Source organism: Paroedura picta, chromosome 15 (genome assembly GCF_049243985.1).
Source record: "Paroedura picta isolate Pp20150507F chromosome 15, Ppicta_v3.0, whole genome shotgun sequence".
Lineage (NCBI taxonomy): Eukaryota > Metazoa > Chordata > Lepidosauria > Squamata > Gekkonidae > Paroedura > Paroedura picta.
This window is the reverse complement of record NC_135383.1, coordinates 24,569,918-24,585,918: the sequence shown is the minus strand read 5'-3', so window position 1 is coordinate 24,585,918 and position 16,001 is coordinate 24,569,918.

Genomic DNA, 16,001 nt, shown 5'->3' with positions numbered 1-16,001 from the left:
TGAGTGGAGAATCCCCTCTAGAGCTGTCCCCTCCCCTGACTGTTCCATAAATCCATAATAACCCCTGTTATGAGCTGTATGTGCCCTGACCCAGTTAGCCCAGGCTAGACAGGCTAAAAGAAGAAAAGTTGGTTTTATACCACGCTTTTGACTCCTGAAGGAGTCTCAAAGTGGCGGACAAACACCTTTCCCTTACTCTCTCCACAACAGACACCCCATGAGATTGGTGGGAATTAGAGAGCACAGAGAAAACTGCTCTGCAAGGCCAGAGGAATAGGCTGTCTAAGGAGGTGGTGAGCTCCCCCTCACTGGCAGTCTTCAAGCAAAGGTTGGATACACACTTTTTAGGATGCTTTGGGCTGATTCTGCGTGGAGCAGGGGTTGGACTAGATGGCCTGTATGGCCCAATTCTATGATTCCATGACAGCCCTAAGAGAACTGTGACTAGCCAAAGTCACCCAGCTGGCTGAAAGTGTAAGAGGAGTGGAGAATCATACTCAGTTCTCCAGATAAGAGGTCACCACTCTTTAACCATTACACCATGCAATGTCTCTTCGTATTTGAATCAGTTGTAGTTCTGGGAAATCTCCGGGTCCCACCTGGAGAGTCGGTGTCACTATCAACTCCCCCTAGCCCGCCCTGAGATCCCGTGGGGCTCTGTCTGTTCTCACCTGTCACATTGAAGGGAGCAGCCAAGGAGGGTGTTCACCGTCTCTTCCAGGAAAGCGTCTCCCAGCAGGCAAATATAGTGGAAGACTTCTTGTCTGGCCTGGACATCCGCTATGTTCTCCAGATGTTTGTATGTGAGCTGGATGCCCTTCGTTGCCTAGGAGAAAGGACAGAAGAGGCGGAGGTTTCACCTGAAGCAACTCGGGAACGGTAGATTGCCCTGCGTGCCAAGAACATCTCGATAGAGACGCCTGCACACCCTCTCTTCCAGTTAGAACAGGCAAGATCTGCCATGTGCATGATTCAACAGCATATATAAAGAATACCCTTCAGGGGGCACTGGGAAGATGTGAAGTTAGCATATTTCAATCAGGAATCAAAGAAAACGGGGTTGCCCTTACCTGTAACTGTTGTTCATCAAGTGGTGTTCTGTGCAGTCACACATGGGTTCTGCCACGGAGAATTAACTAGCCAGCTGAAAGCTTAAAAAGCTCCCAAGAGTGCCAGCCCCTCCCCTCACAGAGTGACTTTCCTGCCCAGAGTCATGTGATGTGGGAGGAGCCAGCACTCTCCCCTCAGTCCTTCCCCTTTGCTGCTTAAACAATCAATACAAGCAGCCCAGTGGGGATGGAGGGAGGGTTGTGTGACTGCACAGAAGACCACTCATTGAACAACAGTTACAGTTAAGTGCAACCCTGTTTTAATCTTTGTGGGTTCTGTGCAGTGCCACATGAGAGACTAGCAAGATCACTCACCGTGGAGATGGGGTGGGCTATGCATGCAGTATTGATTGCAACACTGCCTTCCCCACCGCAGCGTCCCTTGTGGCATCAACATCCAGGGAATTGTTGTTGTTGTTAGGTGCGAAGTCGTGTCTGACCCATCACGACCCCATGGACAATGATCCGATCCGCGAAGCTTTATGTTGGCTAGTTATTTCTCTGAAGCAGGCCTGTGATTCCGCAGAACCCATGTGGGACTGCACAGAACCCAAGAAGATGAAACATAGAGTTGGAAGAGACCTCCAGGGTCGTCTAGGCCAATTCCCTGCAGAATGCAGGAAGCTTTGTGACATTTTCAAATCATGTTCTCTGGTTTCCTGATCGGCACAGCTGGAGACCTCCTGCTCCTTAGAGCCCACTTAAGAACAGTTAGTCGGACCACTAGGACTCTCTCTCTCCCCTCTCTTTGAACAAAGCTATTTATTCCTTAAGCAGACAGTTATCGGCTCCTTTGCATATTTAAATTCTGCCAACACTTATCTCACAAGGTGGTGGTTGTGAGGATAAAACAGAAGACAGAAGGACTTCCTCACTATAGAGAAAGGCTGGATACAAATAAAGGAGGTGAATAATATACAGATCCTAGGCTTCCTGGGGGAAGGGAAAAGTATCTGCAAGTTCTGGTCACCGGATCGCAAACAGTTCACTGCAGAACAGCAAAAATTGTAGGGGAGGGCAACCAAGAGGATGAGGAGGGGCTTGGGACCCGTTCCCTAGGAGGGAAGGCTGAAGAGATTTGGGACTTTTCCGTTTAGGAAACAGACAACTAGGGGGAGGGGACACGAGAGAGCTGTATAAGACGACACATAAGTTTAGACCTCCAGGGCATCCAGCGAAGCTGAGGTTCAGGACGGACAAAAGGAAAGAGGACTTTTACACAGAGAGTGAGTAAAATGTGGAATTTGCTGCTGGAGGACGGAGTGATGGCCTCAGCAATAGGCAGCTTTAAGGGAGGTTTTGATTGGTCCATGGAGGATAAGTATCCATGGCAACTAGCCATGGTGACTGAGTGGCACCTCCACGTTAACAGGCACTAAACCTCTGAATCTTAAAGAGGCAACATCAGGGGAAGGCCTCAGCATCTACATCCTCTTGTCCCTCCAGAGGAACCAGCTGGGCACTGTGTGAGACACGAGGCTGGACTAGATGGACCCCTGGTCTGATCCAGTGGGGCTCTTCTGAGGTTCTTATGAAGGCCTTGGCCTCTCTGCCCCGTTGTTGGCTCTCCAGAAGAACTGGTTGGCCCCTGTGAGAGCCAGGATCTTGGAACTGATCGACTAATGGCCCGATCTAGCAGAGCTCTTATCAGAGGAAGTCCTTGGCCTCTGTTGCTGGTTGGCCACTGTGAGAGTCAGGATGCTGGACTAGAGGGACACGCACTGGTCTGTTCCAGCAAGGCTCTTCTTACATGTTCTTCACCAAACCAGACTTAAAGGAATTTTACAAGACCTACTTTGGCAGAAGATGATTTTGGGGGGAAAGAAAGGCGAAACATTACAGAAACAACAATCAAATGGACCCCCCCCCCCGCTTCTTACCTTCACCAAATCGGGCACGGGGCTCCTCAGCATGGTTCTTAGTATGCGGACGGCACAACTGGTGTTGTGGATATTGTCGTGCCTCATGCCTCTGATGGCCATCAGAATGAAATCCATCTGCTCCTCGGGACGGAGCAGTTTCTTGAAAACCTGGAAAGCAGGAGATGAAAAGGAAGCCAACAAGAGGTTCAACCACAGAGCAGGAGGGGGCTTCAGCCAGTGTGCGCATGGGAGGGGGGTAATGTATATTGCCTTGCATCCAGGGATTCACTAGAAGGAATCTCCACACCTACAGGTAAGGCTGCATGCTCTGGACTGGGAAATTCCAGGAGGTTTACGGGGTGGATTCACAGAAGAGCCGGGCTTGGAGAGGAGACGGGTCTGGCTTTTGTCCAAATGAATACATGAATGAATAAAGATTTCAGGAGAACCAGGCATTGGTGGGGAGGTATTTTCCCCCCAGTGGGAGCCAGGATTGTCCAAGGTATTGAGATGCGTTAGAAGTAGCTCTTAAGGCCTTGGCCTCTATGCCCTGTTGCTGGCCGCTGAGACAAGAAGCTGGAGTAGATGGGCCTTCACTGGTCTGATCTTTTGAGGTTCTTATGGAGCCTCCATGCCCTGTTGTTGGCCCTCCAGAGGGACTGGCTGGCCCCTGATTCCCTTCTTCTCCCCACAACAGACACCCCATGAAGTAGGTGAGGCTGAGAGTCCTCTGTGGTAATGGCTCTGCGAGAACAGCTCCATGAGAACTGTGGCTGGCCCAACATTGCCCAGCTGGCTGTGCGTGTGGAGGAGACATGGGGAACTCAGCCTGATTTCCAGAGTAGAGCTCACTGCCCTTAACCTCTATACCAAACTGGAACTGGGAGGGAAAGCAGGTGCTGGAACGGAAGGCAGCATGGTGTGGTCCAATCTCATCAGATCTAGGAAGCTCAGCAGGGTCAGTAATTGGAAGGTAGATCACCAAGGAAGGCTCTGCAGAGGAAGGCAAAGCCCAGCCACCTCTGCTTCTCCTTTGCCGAGGAAGCCCCTTGCTGACATCTCCATAAGTCGGAAGCTAAGCAAGGTCAGTACTTGGCAGGGAGACCACCAAGGAAGGCTCTGCAGAGGAAGGCAAAGGCCAGCACCTCTGCTTCTCCCTTGCTTTGAAACCCCTTTGCTGGGTTGCCATAGGTCGGAAGTTGAGGAGGGTAGGAACTTAGAAGGGAGACCACCAAGGAAGGCTATGCAGAGGAAGGCAAAGGCCAGCCACCTCTGCTTCTCCTTTGCCGAGGAAGCCCCTTGCTGACATCTCCATAAGTCGGAAGCTAAGCAAGGTCAGTACTTGGCAGGGAGACCACCAAGGAAGGCTCTGCAGAGGAAGGCGATGGCCAACCACCTCTGCTTCTCCCTTGCTTTGAAACCCCTTTGCTGGGTTGCCATAGGTCGGAAGTTGAGGAGGGTAGGAACTTAGAAGGGAGACCACCAAGGAAGGCTATGCAGAGGAAGGCAAAGGCCAGCCACCTCTGCTTCCCATTTCCAGAACCATTCAGTTCCAAGTGCAGCCCGGCATCGCCTAACCTCTTGGAGCTTGCAGGCACCTTTGAAATCTTGATTGAAGGCGGTGAGCCTTACCGCAATATGGCTGCCTCTGGAGGCGGAGCCAAGCCAAAATGGCTGCTGTAACTTGGTGCCGCCCCCTTTGCTAAGACCCAAATCTCACTATGGCTACTTGCATCACATTCAACCACTGGCAAATCACGATCCTTCCAAAGCTTCTTCACAGAGTCACAGGATCGGTGTGCCAGCGCCATGTGCCATCTGTAAAGGTATTTCTCAAGGCTGCACTTCTCTACCTTGATCGGTGGCCCTCCTTGCCCCTAGGGGGCTCCTTCTCACAAGGATGCCCACAGTCATCTTGGGAGGCCCTGTGTCTCCGGGGTCTCTTTGTTAGGAGCACAGGGCTGGCCTCGATTTTCTTAAAGACACAGAAGTTGCCATCCAACTCCAACCGGATCTCTGTCTCCTCATCTTGATTCACCATTCCTCCCCTTGCAGCCAGCTGGATGACCTTGGGCTAGTCACAGTCCTGTTAGATCTCAGAGCATTTCTGTCAGGGTTCTCCCAGCCCCACCTCCCTCCTGGGCCAGGCGATCTTGGCAGCCCTACCAGGGATCCCCTGCTGCTAAGGTGCTTCTGTGCTCTGAGGGACAGTCCTGCAGCATCCCTGAACCCCAAATGTGCAAACTGCAGGATTTGACAAGAATGCGGTCACCATGGTGGCGTAGCTCCCGTCGGAGAACCAGGCCAGCCAGAAGGTCTTTTCTTCTTCCCACTCCTTCATCAGAGCCTGGTACTTCGGACTGTCCACAGTCAGGTTCCTGCCTGAAAGAGGGGACACAGCACCGAGGACTCTCTTAGGACCATCGGGGTCTCTTTCTCTCTCCCCCCACCCCCACATACCCAGAGGTCGGTGTTGGGATGGCCACGTTTGGAAAGTGTCCCTTCCATTATTTATTTTGGAATTCATATTCTGCCCTATCTTCAGGAACTTAGGTTGCATTGCAGTGATGCAAAATGATTAGTGCAAAAATATAGAATGAAATAAACTTGCATTAATTTAATAATTAAATGTTAGAACATTAAAAGCCAAGATTAAACATCACACCTTAAAATTGTCCAGTATACTTGGGGCAACAAGAACAGTGTGGGAGGCCCAGTCGGAAACGACCGACACAAGAGAAGAAACCTGTGTCTGAAACGGGACCATCTTAGATGCAGGGGACAGACTTGCTTGCTGCCTTTTTCTTAATTTATTCTGCTAGCAGCGACACACAAAATGCTCATTTCTGCCAAACAGCTTTCATCAGTTGTGGCCACAATAAATAAAAGTCCATGATAAGAGAACATAATACTCTGTAAATTCTAATCCGGCAAGCTGGGTTTGATTCCCCACTCCCCCACATGCAGCCAGCTGGGCGACCTTGGGCCAGTCACAGCCCTGAAAGTGTTGTTCTGACTGAGCAGTTCTCTCAGAGCTCTCTCAGCACCACCTCCCTCAGAGGGTTTCTGTTGTAGGGAGAGCAAAGGGAAAGCAATTGTAAGGTGCTTCGAGACTCGAGAGGAAAAGCGGCATCTAAGAACCAACTCTTCTTCTTCTTCTTCTTCAGTAATATCTGGGCTCTCTCAGCCTCACCCACCTCACAGGGTGTCTGTTGTGGGGAGAGGAAAGGGAAGGCAGTTGGAAGCCGCTTTGAGACTCCTTCAGGTAGAGAAAAGTGTCATAGAAGAACCAACTCTTCTTCTTCTAAAAATTCTTTAAAAATTCATTTACTTCTCACCAACGAAAACTGCACATCCTTTTTTGTACTTATTAATTCGCACTAACTCTTGTTTATTGTGGCCACAACTGATGAAAGAGGTTTGGCAGAAACGATCATTTCTCTGTGTGGCTGCAAGCAACGTAAAATTAAGAATATGACATCAAGCAAGTCTGTTTCTTGCATTTGAAATTGTCCCGTTTCAGACACAGCTTTTCTCTATTATGTTCATCCCACTTGGGGCCCCTAATAGGGGCGGGGTGCTTGTGCGTTCATAGGGGACCGCCCTCAACTGGGTTTCTAGCTGGGCAGAGTCAGACAGAGGGGTCAGCGGTTCCTGATGTTAATCCTGGACTTGACCAGTGGGCTGGCAGGACAGGGCAAGCAGGGCTCTGATCACATTTGGCGGAGCGTTCCCCCAGGATGGGGACAGCACCAAGGAAGGCCTGGCCGTCGCTGAAGACAGCTTGGTCTCCTCGGAGCCAGGCACCCTGAGCTTACTGGACCTGAGTTGTTGTAGCCTGGGGCTGAGATTTGGAAGGGCGGGGAGGAGGGTTTGCAGAGGGAGGGGGGCATCAGGCACGGCCCTGCCATGCTGTAAAGGAGACGGGGCATTTCTAACTGAGGAAAATGGGCCGGTTCCTCAAGAACAATCTTTCTAGAGGCGCCCTGAACACTCTCCTGATCCCTCAGGGACTGGTCAAATGGAGTATCATGTCCAGATGACGGGAGGAGATCGTATTGCTGTACTCTGTTCTTGTTCTGGTTCGGCCTTCCTTGGAGTCCTGTGTTCAGTTTTGGGCACCCCAGTTGAAGGGGGATCTAGACAAACTGGAGCATGTCCAGAGGAGGGCAACAAAGATGGTGAGGGGTTTGGAGATCAAGACGTGGGAGGAAAGGTCGAGGGAGATTGGTCTGTTTGGCCTGGAGAGGAGACGGCTGAGAGGGGATCTGATAGCCATCTTCAAGTATTTAAAAGGCTGCCATGTAGAAGATGGAGCAGAGTTGTTCTCTATTGCCCTGGAGGGATGGACCGGAACCATTGGGATGAATTTAATTCAAAAGAGATTCCGTCTAAACATCCAGAAGTTCCTGACAGAGCTGTTTCTCAGTGGAACAGGATACCTCGGGAGGTGTTGGGTTCTCCATCTTTGGATATTTTAAAGCAGAGGCTGGATAGCTATCTGATGGAGAGGCGGATTCTGTGAAGGCTCAAGGGGGCGGCAGGTAACAATGGGTGATCGATAGTGTTGTGAGTGTCCTGCATAGTGCAGGGGGTTGGACTAGATGACTCAGGAGGTCCCTTCCAACTCTACTATTCTATGATTCTTTGGTCATAATCTTCAGAGCAGTGCTGGTCCCACCAAGGAAGGGCAGGGATTTCTCTTACACTTGAGCTGCATGACCAGCGTGTACACGTGGTGGAGTCCGTCGGCCGCCCAGAGGGCCACCTCATCGCAGGAGTCGCTGCAGCAGAGGGTGAAACATCCTGCCAGCTGCCCGAGCTTGAGGGCCTTCATTCCCTGGAAAGGAAGCGAGACGGCTCAGAGACCAAAGTAGCTTCCATGGGCTTGTTTTTATTTATGACCGTGATTTCATTCATACCCTGCCTGGGACTCAAAATGGCTTGCATCCTTCTCCTCTCCTCCGTTGTCCTCTCACAACAACCCTGTCAGGCTAGGTTGAGAGAATGCCCCCGACCAGCCTGAGGTCACCCGAAGGGCATCCGTGGCAGATTCCAACCTGGGCTCCCAGATCTCGCCTGCATGTCGCGAACCCAAGTAATCCTTGGCGGAACTCCCACCCAAATTCCACGGACATCGCCCATCCAAATAATTACTGGGGTGAGCCCTGCTTAGCTTAGAAAACCTTTAAAGGTAAAGGTATCCCCTGTGCAAGCACCGAGTCATGTCTGACCCTTGGGGTGTCACCCTCTAGCTGGGTACTCATTTTACCGACCTCGGAAGGATGGAAGGCTGAGTCGACCTTGAGCCGGCTGCTGGGATTGAACTCCCAGCCTCATGATCAGAGCTTTCAGACGGCTGCCTTACCACTCTGCGCCACAAGAGGCTCTTAGAAAACCTTTATCCAGCACCAACAATTCTTCTTCTTCTTCTTCTTCTTCTTCACCTATCCTTCATTTTGTCTTAGTTCTTATTGTGTTGCCTTTACACAGTGGATTGTGTTTTTTGTATAACCATTATCCACTGTGCATCCCATTTTCTATTTTTTTGCTTCTCAGGGCTGGCAGGATTGGGCCCAGCTCCAGGGGGACACCCATACACACAAAACGCAAATGCAAACGCAAACACCCCCACCTGGGCTTCCCAACCGGCCCCGGTGCACCCACCCCATCCGCTGAATGCCTGGCAGAAGCCGGGCCGGCACCTCCGGGACACGAGAGGCTGCTCACCTTGCCAATGGCGTGGTTTGGGATGCAGCCGATAAGCCGGGTCATTCTGGCTACGGTCATTTCACGTTCGTGGGAGCAAGAGGAGAACGCCAAGGGAAGAAGGAACTGGGAACGCAAAGCAAGAGGTGATGAGAAAGGAGCCGAATCAGGGGAATCATAGAGTCATAGAATTGGAAGGACCCTCAAGGGTCATCTAGTCTACCCTCCTGCACAACGCAGGAAGCATCCTTAACCTGAGAATGATGATTGGGGAGTGGGGGAAAAAAGGCAAGTAGAGGGTTGCCAAGGTCTAGGTGTATCCTGGGGATCTCTCAGAATGGTCACTGGTTTCCAGGTGACAGAGATCAGTTCCCTGGAGAAAATGGCTGCTTTGGAGTTATTTTAGGGCTTTGTACCCTGTTGAGTTGACTGTTCTTGAGAAGGCCAGATCCTGAAGATGAAACTCAGATACTCTGGCCACCTCATGAGAAGGAAGCACTCCCTGGAGAAGAGCCTAATGCTGGGAGCCCTTTAGGGCAAAAGAAGACGGGGACGACAGAGAAGAAGGTGGCTGGATGGAGTCACTGAAGCAGTCGGTGCAAACTTAAATGGACTCCGGGGAATGGTGGAGGACAGGAAGGCCTGGAGGAATATTGTCCATGGGGTCGGACTCAACTTCACAACTAACAACAAAAACCCCCTTGAGGTCCCTCCCCTCTCTTCCCCAAGCTCCTCTCCCAAATGCCTAGTTATGAAGTCTTGATAATGGAACATGTAAGAAAATAACTCGCAGGGTTGTCAGCCATGAGATTTGCAGCAAGGAAACATGGTGGGAAACGGGACGAGGAGGAGGGGAGGGGGCGTAGCTCCATGGCAGAGCCTCCACTTTGCATACAGGAGGTCCCAGGTTTGATCCCACGGCATCTCTTGCTGAAAGGGCCAATCAGAAGGGGACGTGAAAGCACCCTGCCGGAGACTCTGGAAGCTGCGGCCAGTCCAAAGGACATAAAAAGAGCCACCATGACCAGTGACCATTGGCAGCCTTCTCCTCCATGAATCCACCCCATCCTGCTATTCCTGTGGCCATCACAACCCCCTCTGGCAGGGAGTGGACAAGAGTGACCTTGACGGGCCAAGGGTGTGATTCATGAGAAGGCCGCTGGGGAAGGTTCTTCCTCTACCCTGCCCCACGGGAAGCAAGGCCTCCTGACTAGGGCGTGAATGGCGGGGCCTGCAAGCCAAGCGGCCCATCTAGGCCCTTGGCAGGGTTCCTTCAGCTTCCGCTTGGCCCCGCCCCCACTCACCTGCAGAGCATCCCTAACCAAGGAAGCATTATAGATCTCCTCCTTGAACTGCTCTCCTCTCTCGTTGATGGTGAAGGTGATCATATCAATGCAGTCCAGGAACCGCTCCCTGAAAGACGCCTCCTAATCCAGCCAACAAAAGGTCAGAAAGGTGAAGGTGAGGGGGAAAGAGGAAGAAGGGATCCTGAAGAGAGCCCTTGAAGGGAGGGCCCGAGATCTCCTGTTATTCCCCTTGATCGCCAGATGACGGAGATTCGTTCCCATGGAGAAAACTGCTGCTTTGGAGGGTTGGCTCCACAGCATCATTACCGACTGAGATCCCTCCCCCAACCCCTGCCTCCTCAGGCCCCGCCCCCAAATCGCCAGGTATTTCCCAATCTGTGTTGTCTGCAGGAAAACAGCAAGTTTTGTGTCCAGGAGCGTGGGACAGGTGATAAGAAGGGTGGCCTCTAATCTGGAGAGCCAGGTTTAATTTTCCACAGGCAGCCAGCTGGGTGACCTTGGGCCAGTCCCAGTTCTCACAGAGCTCTCTCAGCCCCACCTGCATCATGGGGCGTCTGTTGTGAGGAGAGGGAGACAAGGTGATTGGGAACTGTTTTGGGGTACACCAACCAACTCTTCTTCTTCTACATTTTACATGAACCATGGATTCGAGTCCAACAGCACCTTGTTATGATTCATACGCACAAAAGATTAGGAAGAGCCAGAGTTCCAGGGCTCCTTAAAGACAAACACTTTTGTTCGGAAGAAGTGAGCCGCGACTCACAAAAGCACCTCCCCTGCCACCAATTTCCGTCCTTCTTTCAGATGCTCCTGGACTCTGGCTTTTTTCCTGCTGCTCCAGACAGACACCACGAAAAAAAGGACGGTTCGAAATGAGTATAATAACAGTAAAAAAGAACCTATCCTAGGCTATAATAAACAATTTCACAATGAATGTAACTCAACTCAACTCAACCTTTTCTTTTAGTAGAACAACCAAAACGGCCTCCGGATTAAACCTGTTTTCAAGTGAGTTTTCATCAGTCTAGTCAAAAGCCAAAGTACCTGTGAGCCAAAGGCCACATATATATTATTTAAATCCTGCCAAGAAGAATTGATCCTATTGAAGGACTTCACTAGCAAACATTAAGTTGAAAAACAACCACTGATGAAAACTCACTTGAAAACGGTTTTAATATGGAGGCCGTTTTGGTTGTTCTATTAAAAGAAGAGATTAGACACGTTTAGTTACATTCATTGTCAAATTGTTTATTATAGCCTAGGATAGGTTCTTTTTTCTGTTATTATGCTCCAGACAGACAAACATGACTACACATCTCATCAGTCTCTATGGAAAGTACTGCAGTTAACCCCAGAGAATGGAAAGCCAGAGGAAGGGAGCAGCGTGCTGCAGGCGTCTGTCTCTTCCCTGCGGCTCCGGACAGACTAGCACAGAGACCCAATCTGACCTATCCCCGTGGCAGTTCACCTTTCTAACAACCCTCTCGGCCTGCAGACTGCTTTATGCACACTTTGGTGTGTGGCCTAGAGCCGTTTGGCTCAAACCACCTCGTAATGACAGTCCCTGGCGAAGTGATTATGAGTGATGCAAGACATTGCTCTGGAGAGGAGACACCTGCCCCTCCCCAACCGCCCCCACTCACAGTTCATCTTTCAGGTGGCTAGACTGCCCCAGTTTTCGGGCCAGGGTCCAATCCTGTCTGAGAATCACAGCATCTCATTGCTCTGCCATGACCTTCCCTCCACGCTTGATTCAGAAATGGAGACCCTTTGGCCATCTTGGGGGGGGGGAGGGGGGACATTTTGATGGCTTCAGCCGGCTTTCTTTAACCCAAGCTGCTGAATTTGGTGGGGGTGACCACCAGCCCTCCTTATCCCTGGCTACTCCAATCGTGTGACGGGAGGGTAGGAGAGAGTGTTAAGGTCTCTCTGGGAGATTTTCAATCTGTCCCTCTCATCTGGGGGGGGGGGGATTTCCCGGAGAGGCTTAAGGGGGCAGCGGTTTATCCGCTACTACAGAACACATTGCTGGATCCTCACAACCCAGTAAATTATGGCCCGGTTACCCTCGGGCGTTTCTGGGAAAGGGCTGTGGTGGATTTGCTCCTGGCATGCTTGGAGGGAAGTTTGACCCTTGACCCGTATCAGTCTGGCTTCCGACCTGGCCATTGGGTGGAGACGGTGCTGGCTGCCCGGATGGACGACCTCCGGAACGAGCTCGAGAGTGGCGGGTCAGCACTCCTTGGGAGGTTGGATCTGTTGCCGGCGTTTGACGTCGTGGAACACGGCTTGTTGCACCAGCTCGCCGGGACTGGAATTCGGGGGACAGCCCATAAATGGCTGATCTCCTTCCTCCAGAACCGGACACAGGTCCCCTGGCCCCAGACCAATATCGGGTCTTGTCAGGAGAGTGCCTCTGAGCATGCACAGAGTGCATTTCCCATGCTATTTAGACAAACCGTGAGAGGGAGTGAGAGGAGGGAGGCTTTCTTACATGCCCTTGGATAATGCCGACAGACACGTTGGGGTCAGGAAGGAATTTCCCTCCAGGTTAGATTGTCTCAGGGATCGTGGAGGATATTTGCCTTCTTGTTGTCATAGAGCAGAGGTCCAAGGGTGAGGGATATAGCTGTGCGTTTATATATTTATTCATATTTTTAAATTCCATTTATATACTGCCCTCCCTGCAAGCGGGCACAGCTGCAGAGTTTCCTGTGTTGTGCAGGGGGTTGGTCTAGATGACTCTTGGGGCGGCCTTCCAGCTCTGTCTTTCTATGCGCCTGTGTTTCTACTGAGGAATTACAGCCCATGTCCACTCGCGTCATGCTGGAGAAGTTGTCGGCCTTCCAGATTGAAGGAGACGTGTGGCTGAGTCTCTCTGTTCTGCAGACTATGGTTAGGAAGCAGAGCTGTGTCCACGCCCACCCAGAGCCCCTCCTGTTCCCACCCCCCAGGCCCATCACTGGCCATTTTGGGAGGGGGGGGGGAGGTTAACATGTCCATATATGGTCATCTCACCTGATAAATCTAAACAGGAGGAAATTTTGTGTGCCAGCTGGAGCTCAGCATTAAGCAAGGAGAAAAGTTCTTATCTTCTGAGTCTTTCAAAGACCTCCTCAAGAAAACCACAGACTAGATTAACAGGTACTATTTAGTTTTATTGTTAGACTTGGAATGACCTCTATCCTGTTTCTAAGAGACTTTGAGCTCTGCTTGAATTTTTGGGTCACATACAGTCGTGATTACAAAGCTGAGGAAGTCTCACTACGAAACTAGCTGGTACCTCGGATTCTCGTCAGTGGTTGTTGTGAGGATGATGATTAAAAACTAACAATAAGAACTTTTCTTCCTGTTTAAAGTTGATTTCTAGTTGGCAGACACAAATCCTTCAGTTACCTGTGAGATTTCTAGATCCACATGTTTTCGTTTTCCTGTTTGCATACATCCTCCTCTGTGTATTTCCACTTTGTTATCTTTTGGTTGGGTCTGGAGGTCTCCTGGAGTTGCCTCTGGTTTCCCGACAAGACAGATCAGTTCTCTTGGAGGGAATGGCTGCTTGGACGGAGGGAGTCTGAGGTGTCTTACCCTGCTGAGGTGTCTCCCCTCCCCTCCCCTCCCCGCCATCCATCCCTCAATCTCCAGGAATTCCCCAACCCAGAGCTGGCAACCTGAGGAAGCTTCTATTTGTAAGGAAGGCAGAATGCTGATACCTGATGAGCTTCCTGAAGAAACTTCTGCATTACATTTAGAGCTTCTTTTACTTCTGCCTCAGAGGCCGCTGAACTAAAAGTTGAGTCTGATGCCGAAGTTGGGAAATCTGCAGAGGAAGGACAACGTTCTTAAGGACCGTCACTTGACTGAGGTCATGATGTCTCAGCTGCTTTCGAGAAAAACCCACTCCAACTCCAGAGAATTAAGATTGGTCACCAAAAGGCCATCAGAAATTTGGTTTATCTATTTAACTTTATTTTTATCCCATCTTTTCTTTCACTGGGGACCCAAAGTGGCTCCTGTCATACTCTACTCCTTCATTTTGCCCTCAAAACAACCCTGTGAGGTTGGTCAGGTTAAGAGAGTGCTTGGTCCAGAGCCACACCGCAAATTTCCTTGGCACAAACCTGAGTCTTCCAGATCCTATTTGACACTTTCACTATGCTGCAAAGAGTTAACTTGGGAACTACATAGAATAAGAACCTCAGAAGAGCCCTGCTGGACCAGGCCACGGGCCCATCTCGCCCAGCCTCCTGTCTCACACAGGGGCCAGCCAGTTCCTCTGGAGGGCTAGCAACAAACCAGAGAGGCCAAATCCTTCTAGAAGTGGTGATAGAGTAACTGTGTTTAAGTATGCAAGAGGTAGACCTGTTGAAGAGGGAACCAGCTTGTTTACTTCAGTTTTAGAAACAAGGACTAGGAGCCATGGATTCAAATAACGGGAAAGGAAGTTCCACTGAAATATTAGGAAGCGTTTCCCAACAGTGAGGGCTACCCGTAGACAGGCTATGCTGCCTTGGAAGGTGGTGGAGTCTCCTTTGTTGGAAGTTTTAGGAGGAGATTGGATGAGCACCTGTCAGGTGTGATTTTAAAGTCCCTGAGAAGGTAGAGGGCTGAACTGGATGGTCTCTGAGACTTTAGATGACAAGCTATTGCTTGAGGGAAGGTGCAAAACTTAAATGTTCAGGCTGGAAGCTTTAGAAAATGAACTGGAGTAGAACAAACAATTCAGGAAGGGGATTGTCCTGGAACTAGCTATTGCAATGCTCATCCATATATATCGCCTTGCTTTTACTGCATTATCTTTCTTCCATCCTTTCTTTCTCTGCCTTCTTTCTTGCAGGCACTCTTCTGCAAACCTCTCTCATGTCACCCCTCAGTTGTCATGTCTCCAAGCTAAAGATAACAAATACTTTGTTACAGGAGATCTTTTCCACTGGAGAGGCTAGGAATTGAACCCAGGACCAGGGCCATTCTGCATATCTTAGATAATGCGCTTTGAGTGCACGTTAGAAGTAGATTTTCCTGTTCTGCACTGGAAAATCCAGCTGCCAAAGCACATTGAAAGTGCATTATCCTGTGTGTGCGGAATGGGCCTAGGTGTCCTCATCCATGACTAAGACTCCCTGGCCCCTGTGCAAGATGGTCAGGCGAGTAGATGCCCACTGTGCCGCCTTCCCGTCCCCTGGTGTCCTGGGTGGCTAACCTCCGGGTGGGGCCTGGATATCTCTCACTTTCCCAGGAGTGAATGGCTGCTTCGGGTTACGGGCCCAGGGACCTTATGCCCCGCAGAAGCCCCTCCTCTCCCCAAGCTCTAACCCCAAATCTCCAGGAATTTCCCAGTTCAGGTACTTCCCAGCCCTCATCCAGGTTCCCAGCTGTTTGTCTTTCCTTGCTAAAAGGCATTCTGACAATGACTCTGGTGCAAGAGGCATCCAGCTTACCTGCATGTGTCGGCCAAGATCCTGAGCTGGCCACTTTCAGTAAACCAACCCGTTGGCGCTCTGGCACTTGGCTGCCATCTTGGGCCTGCTTCTTCTTCGCCCCCCAGGCGTAGGAGGGGCTTGTTGGAGGCAACGGAGATTCTTTCCTGTCATGGAGTCAGAAAAGTTTGAGAAACGTCCTTTTCTCCCCCTTTGAGTTTGTATACATTCACGACCCCCCGTATTGTGACCCCTTCGACTTGACCCATCCTGAAACAAAGCTCCACACCAGGTTTTCTCAACCCGTGTTTGTGAAGCCCTGGGGTTTCTTAACGGTGCATGCTGGCAGGGGCTCATGGTAATTGTAGTCCATAGAGAGCCACAGTTTCCACCCTTATGGATTAGAAACTGGGGTGATAACAGGAAGCAAAGAGTTATCATCAATGAAGAGCTCTCACCATGGATGGAAACAAGCAGGGAAGTCCCACAAGGGAAGGTATTGGGGCTCCTACTATGTAATGAGCTGGGACTGGGGGAGAGTAGCCTAGTGGCCAAGCTTGCAGATGACCTCAGATGGTTTAAGGATGGTGAAAAGCAAGG